Source organism: Pongo pygmaeus, chromosome 23 (genome assembly GCF_028885625.2).
Source record: "Pongo pygmaeus isolate AG05252 chromosome 23, NHGRI_mPonPyg2-v2.0_pri, whole genome shotgun sequence".
NCBI classification, from domain to species: Eukaryota; Metazoa; Chordata; class Mammalia; order Primates; family Hominidae; genus Pongo; species Pongo pygmaeus.
In genome coordinates this window covers 2,554,626-2,562,125 of record NC_085931.1, presented here as the reverse complement: position 1 = coordinate 2,562,125, position 7,500 = coordinate 2,554,626, and the positions used below count along the sequence as shown (strand labels likewise).

Here is a 7,500-nt window from a genome sequence, read left to right as displayed (position 1 = left end):
CTGAGCGTCAGGGCCGCAGCGAAAGGTGGCAGGGCCCACGCTTTGAAAGGCTGAAATCCCGGCGGCTCAGGCCTGTCGTCCCAGCACTTCGGGAGGCCCGGGAAGGCGGATCCTTTGAGGTCAGGGGTTCGATACCAGCGTGGCCAACACGGAGAAACCCCGCGTCTACAAAAAATAGAAATATCAGCCGGCCGTGGCGGTGCGCGCCTGTAATCCCAGCTACCGAAGAAGAATCACTGGAAGCCGGGAAGCAGAGGTTTCAGTGAGCCGAGAGAGCGCCACTGCACCGCAGCCTCGGTGACCGAGCGAGAGAGACTCAGTCCGAAAAAAAGAAAAGAAGAAAAAAAAAAAAAGAACAGGCCCAAATGCTGCACTGTCAGTGAACGTTAGTGTTTCGGGTGTTTCGTTTTATCTCTGTCTCTCTCTCTCTCTCTGTCTCTCTCTCTCTCTCTCTCTCTCTCTCTCTCTCAATCTCTCTCTCTCTCTCTCTCTCTCTCTCTCTCTCTCTCTCTCTCCTCTCTCCTCTCTCCTCTCTCCTCTCTCCTCCTCTCCTCCTCTCCTCCTCTCCTCCTCTCCCCTCTCCCCTCTAACTTTTATTTCTTGTTCGAAGACACATGTGCAAGAGTGTTATGTCATAGGTAAACTTAAACTTGTGACGGGGTGGGGGGGGGGGTTCAGTGTTCAGTGTGCAGATGATTTCATCACCCGGATACTCAGCGCCGTGTCCGGTAGTTTTCGTGTTTTGTTTTTTTCCCGAAGCTGTCTCTCCTTCCACCCCTCCTCCCTGAAGTAGGCTCCCGCGTCTCCGGTCCCCCTCGTTCTGCCCACGCAAGAACTCTCATCTATGAGTTCCCAGTTGTAGATGAGAACAGGTGGTATTTAGCCGACGGTTGTTTTCATCTTCGGTGGTGGTGGTGGTGAAATAGGCATGACACTAAATGGACCCTTAGGACGCTCCCCTCCGTCCCCACCCCGCACCCCCTCCCCCCCCCACACCCCCTCATTCCCGCACCCCCTCCTCCAACGCAAGAAAGGAAGAAAGACAGAAATGAAAGTAAGAGGTGAGCCTGCAAGGTGGCGGAGGCTGGGGATCTCAAAGGGTGAGCAAGCGATGGGGTCCCGGGGATGTCTCGGCCGAGGTATCCAAAATAGGGGACCCACTTTCCAGCCCCAGCACACCCAGGAATCCTCAGCCGCAGCCAGCCTCTGGGTGGGGTTGCGCCTGTCAAAGCTTCTAAATGGAGAGAAGCCCAAGGCTATGGAAGGCATCAGCTCCAACTCCAGGAAGGGAATAGGGCTCTGTGCATATGAATGGGGCTTCAGAAGGCGGTGCCGCGGCTTCCAAAGCGATGCGCCTCGCCTCTCCTCGCCCAGAGCGAGACTCCGTCTGAAAAGAAATACACAAATCAATACTAAAAGAATTCATCCATCCATAAATAAGAAAGAAAGAAAGGAAGAAAGAAAGGAAGAAAGAAAGAAAGAAAGAAAGAAAGAGAGAGAGAGAGAGAGAGAGAGAAAGAAAGAAAGAAAGAAAGAAAGAAAGAAAGAAAGAAAGAAAGAAAGAAAGAAAGAAAAGAAAAGAAAGAAAGAAAGAAAGAATCAGTCCAGCGGTCATGGTCGTGAATCACTCCCCGGAGTCCAGGCGCAGTGGCTCACGCCCGTCACGCCAGCACTCTGAGACGCCGGGTCAGGAGGGTGGCAACAAAACGAGGAGACCCCGTCCGTGGAAAAACATTGAAAAATGAAGGCCGGGCGCGGTGGCTCACGCCCGTCATCCCAGCACTTCGGGAGGCCGGGAAGGGCGGATCGATCACCCGAGGTCGGGAGTTCGAGTCCAGCCCGAGCCACACGGAGAAGCCCCGCCTCCACGAAAAATACCACATCAGCCAGACGTGGCGGCGCCCGCCCGCCATCCCAGCTACTCGGGAGGCCGACGCGGGAGAATCGCTCGAACCCGGGAGGCAGAGGTTGCGGCGAGCCAAGATCGCGCCACCGCACCGCAGTCTAGGCAACCAGAGCGAAACTCTGTCTCGGGGTGGGGGGGAAGAAAAAAACGGTCCGGGGACAGTGGCGCGTGCCCGTGGTCCCGGGTACCGTACTCTGGAGGCTGAGGCGGAAGGATCGCTCGAGTGCAGGAACGTCCACGCTGCAGTGAGTGAGCTACGACGGCACCACTGCCGGGGTGACAGAGTGAGATGCCGTCTCTAAATCAATCAGTCCATCAGATCACCGGGAGGCGCTCCCCGTGTCTCACTCTCAAAGGGTGTCTCTTTAGGCCAAGCACGCACGGTGCCTCACGCCAGTCATCCCAGCACTTTGGGAGGCCGAGGCGGGAGGAAAGAAGGAAGGGAGGAAGGGAGTAAGGGAGGAAAGAAGAAAGGCAGGAAGGCAGTAAGGCATGAAAGAAAGAGGGGAAGAAGGAAAGGAAAAAGAAGAAAGAAAGAAAGAAGAAAAGAGAAGAAAAGAGAAGGGAAGAAAAGAAAGGAAAACGGGGAGGGGGCCTATGTCCTCGACCGGTGACCGCCCAGGATACAGCGGGTCACGGCCGACCGACCGAAGCCTCGACCCGCGGGGCCTCAAGCAATCTTCTCCTCATCGCAGCCTCTCAGCCGCGACGACAGGCGGCCATCACCAGGCACAAGTCACCTTCTAATAATATTACGATTCTATCGAGACAGGGTCTCGCTGCGTCATCCAGGCCGGATCGCCGTGGCACGATCTCAGCTCATCGCAACCTCGGCCTCCCCGGTCGGAGCCACTCGCCCGCCCCAGTCTCCCGAGCAGTCGTGATCCCAAGCCCAGGCCACCAGGCCCGGCTCACCGTTCTATTTTTCAGAGAGACGGGGTTTCGCCGCGTCGGCCAGCGCGGTCGGTCTGGAACTCCCGGCCTGAAGCGATCCAGCCGCCTCGGCCTCCCAAAGTGCCGGAGTGACAGGCGTGAGCTACCGTGCCCGGCCCAGACCGTCTCGTTCATACATCATAGAGAAGGGGTTTCGTCAGCCGACGGGTGGAGGGCGGGGTGAGTTTCACTCAGCCTGCGTACCGGGGAAAGGGTAAGTGAGTGTGCTTTGTGAACTAGATACGGAAATCGTGTGTGTGTGTGTGACAGAGAGAGAGAGAGAGAGAGAGAGAGAGAGAGAGAGAGAGAGAGAGAGAGACCGACGAATCCCACCATGAGGACCCGGAAACGGTGTCCGATTTGGGTCCCCGTGTAGTCACCTCTCTGTGTGTAGGTGACTGAGGATTCCACAAATGAAGGTCAGCAGTATCTATGGAGCTGTTTCTCCCTCTCATGCGTCTCATCCGTGTGGTGGAGAAAGGGGAGAAAAGTGGTCGTGACGGGAAGTCGTCTTCACGCCCGAGGAAGCCGAAGGCAGGCCGAGGGGAAGGAGGGCATCCCACGTGACAGCTCCACCCCCGCGCACCCTTTCCAACGCCGGGGCCGCCGGTCCACCCTGTACGACAACCCACCCCCAAGAACAGCACGGTCCGGAGCGGTCCAGTCTCATCCCATCCGGCCAACCCGGGGCATCCGGCGGAAGTGTTCGCCGGAGGGTCGGAAAGCAGCGTCCACGCGGTTCCCCCGGGGTCTCCCGGCAAAGGCCAGCCGGGGGAGGGTAGCGGGACGTGACGGGGGCCGGGGGCACGCGCCTCAGAGCTCCCCGGAAGGCGGCAGGTAGCCGGCGGGGGACGCCGAGCCAGAGACGTCCGGCGGGATCTAGATCCGGAAGCCGCGTCGGTCCTCTCCCACAGCTCTCCTAGGGAAAATGCCACGGCGGCGGCGGCGGGAGCCTCGGCCGGGGGAGAAGCGGGGACAAGGGGGAGAGGGAAGGAGGCCCTCGGGAGGATTCAGCCACGAAAACCCACTCAGCCAAGCTCCCTCCGTCTCTCGGGGTCCAAGGGACACCCCGGGAGACGGCAAGAGACACGTTCACTCCGTGCTTTTCACCTCCGTCTTTTATTTTTTTCATCTTTTCCATTTTACAAGAGGTGCGCATCTCAACAACCAGACGGTGGGTGTGAGGGGAGAAGCGTCAAGGGCAGGAGTTGGAGACCAGCGTGAGCAACTGAGCAACACAAGTAGGAGAGCCCAGCTGAAAGAGATGAAAAAGGAGGAGGAGGAGGAGGACGAGGACGAGGAGGACGAGGAGGACAGGGGGAGTGGGTGGGGGGAGGAGAAGGAAAGAAAAGAAAAGAAAAAAAGAAAAAGAAAAGCAACCACCAAGAAAGTTAAAATCGTCCAACGGTCGGAAGCTCAAGACCAGGCTGACCAAGACGGAGAAACCCCATCTGTACTAAAAATATAAAAGTCAGCCGGGCACGATGGCGCTTCCCCGTCATTCCAGCTCCTCGGGAAGGCCAAGGCAGGAGGATCACTCGAACCCGGGAGGCGGAGGTCGCAGCGAGCCGAGATCACGCCATCGTAGTCCACCCTGGGCGACAAGAGTGAAACTCCGTCTGGAGGGGGAGGGGGAGGGGGAGGGGGAGGGGGAGGGGGAGGGGGAGGGGGAGGGGGAGGGGGCGGAGGTCGCAGCGAGCCGAGATCACGCCATCGTAGTCCACCCTGGGCGACAAGAGTGAAACTCCGTCTGGAGGGGGAGGGGGAGGGGGAGGGGGAGGGGGAGGGGGAGGGGGAGGGGGAGGGGGAGGGGGAGGGGGAGGGGGAGGGGAGAGATCGGTGAGACGCGTCTCAAAATTTTATCTGTTCGCATTCCGCGTGCGTAAAACGGAAAGAACCGACCCACGAGAAATACGACCAGAGCGTACCGTGCCCACGCGTGTCATCCCAGCACTCCGGGAGGCCGACGTGGAAGGATGGCCGGAGCGTAGACGTTTGAGATCACCTCGACGTGTGAGACGACACCTGCAATAATAATAATCATAGAAGTTTAAAAAGCGATCACGTGTGCCCAGAGCGTGGACAACAAAGCGAGAGCACACCCGTACTAAAAAGAAGACGATTGACAGACAGGCAGGCAAGCAGGCAGGCAGGCAGGCAGGCAACTATAGAATGAGCCAGGTGCAGCGTCTCACGCCTGTCACAGCAGCAGCGCGGGCGGCCGAGGCAGGCAGGCGGATCGCTCGAGAACAGGAGTCCGAGACCAGCCCGGGCCACACGACAGAACCCCAGACCCCATCTCACTCACATCCACACATACACAGATACCTGCCTCCCTACCTACGGAAAACGTGAGACATGAGAAAGAACATAAAAGTCACCCGGTGTGGTGGTGCCCACCCGTAGTCCCAGGGAACGGGGACGGGAGGGATGGGACGCGGGACGGCCAGTCGGTCGGACGGTCGGTGGAAATCGTCGAGGCTGGGGTGATCCCGGGCGACAGAGGCAGAGGAAGACCCCGCCGGGAAGGCAGGGAAGGAAGGAAACCAACGAAACAAGCAAGCAAACGATGAACATGACAATGACCTAGAATAACCCATGAGAATAAAGAAGCAAATAAGAGGGTACGAAGAAAGCTAAAAGGTAAGGTAATGAAGATGACAATCCACCGTTTTCTCTCCAGCCCAGCCCAGCCCAGGTGGAGTGGAGGCGCGCGATCACAGCCCACGTTCGCCTCTGCCTCCCGGGCTTAAGAGATCCCTGTAGTCCCATCCCAGCTACTTGGGAGCCTGAGGTCACCAGAGCCCAGAGTGAGAAGATCAGGCAGGCCCCAAAAGAAAAGAAAATAAATACACGAACATTGTTAATCCATAATAAACGAAGGATATACATATACAGGTCTATGTAAATGACATGGGTTTTTACGTCATACACGTTCATCCATTAAAATTAACATCTATCCTATACACATGTATGAATGATGGAAATGTCTAGTTTTATCACTAGATATTTTCGTCGGTGTAGGTACGTGTCCGTGTGTCCATATCTACGTATCTATCTATCTAGATAGATATACGTACGCTCACACACAGCAGCGTGCAGAAAAGAAGATTGAAAACAAGAAGGAATCGGCCGGGCGCGGTGGCCGACACCCGTACTCCCGGCACGCTTTGGGAGGCCGAGGCGGGGGAGGGGGAGGGGTGGGGGAATCGCTAGGTCAGGAGTTCGAGACCAGCCCGGCCAAATATGGTGAAATTCCGTCTTCGCTCAAAATACAAAAACTGCTGTTCGCTTGAGAGCCCTGGAGGCAGCGGCGGCGCCGAGCCGAGGAGGCACCACCGCGCTCCAGCTCCAGCCTGGGCGACAGAGCGAGATTCCGTCTCCAGAAAGAAGGAAGAAGGAAAGAATGGGGGCGGCGGGGGAAACACACACACACACACACACACACACACACACACACACACACACGACCAAAAAAAAACAAGAGGGAGTATTACTGGCCGACGGCAACAGCGACTCCCTCCCTCTTAAAAGTCCCGCGGACGCAAACTCCAAATGGGGCAGAGAAAAATGTAGGAGAGGGAGTTCCGCGTGGTCCCAGCTCCACCGAAGGCCGAGGCCGGTGAAGGGCACCCGCGCGTGAACGGGGATCGGCGCCCTCGCAGCGATCCACCGCAGCCCGCGGAGGGAACGGCCAGCGGCCGGCCTGCCGGTCGACCCGGGACACGGCGGGCCGCCTGCCGAGTCCGGGGCTCGCGGGCGGCCGCCGATCGACCCCGGAGGTCCGAAACAGGAGCGGCCGCCAGCCGAGGTCGCCCGTGTGTGGAGACGCCCCGGGCCTCGCCGCCGCCCGCTTCCCGCCACCCTCGGAGGAAAGAGGGGGAAGGACGCGCGAGGGCCGGGACCCCGGGTGGGCGACCCCCTGGCCCGGGCGGCCACCCCCGGGACGGGGGCCGGCGGGCCACGGACCCGGCTCGGCGCGGCCGCCTCCGCGGCTCCCACCCACGCTCCCCGAGCTCCGTCCCAGCCCGGAGCGGACGAGCCGCCCCGGCGGGGAACGGGGAGGAGGCGGGAGCCGAAGAAGCGGGGCGCGCCGACCGGGGACGCGCGCCCGCCCCCCCACAGCCCCGCCCCGCCCGTGGTCGGCGGGGAGGGAGGAAGACGAACGGACGGACGGACGGCGCCGGACGCGCACGCCCCGCCGGGCCCCGAGACCAGGCAGGCCCAATAAGAAAAGAAAATAAACGAAAATCGTTAATAAATAATAAACAAACGAAAGAAGGAAGGAAGGAAGGAAGGAAGGAAGGAAATACATATACAGGTATATGTAAATGAAATGGGATTTTATGTCATACATGTTCATACATGAACATCTATAATATAAGCATGTCTTAATTATGGAAATATATAGTTTTATCAGTAGATATTTTTGTCGGTGTATGTATATATGTATGTATGTACATATCTGTCTCTATCTACATCTATAGGTATAGATATATCTCTCTCTATAGATATATCTTATACCTATAGACACATATACGTATGTTCACACACCGCAGCGTGCAGAAAAGATTGAAAAAAAGAAGGAATCGGCCAGGCGCGGTGGCCGAGGCCCGTACTCCCGGCACGGTTTGGGAGTCCAAGGCGGTGGGGGGGGGGGG

The 7,500-nt window shown here is 58.2% G+C and overlaps 1 pseudogene; it reads left to right on the top strand.

Moving 5' to 3' along the window:
* The window catches only part of LOC134739360 (collagen alpha-1(I) chain-like), a 29,048-nt pseudogene that overhangs the window by 19,092 nt on the left and 2,456 nt on the right, over nt 1–7,500 (top strand).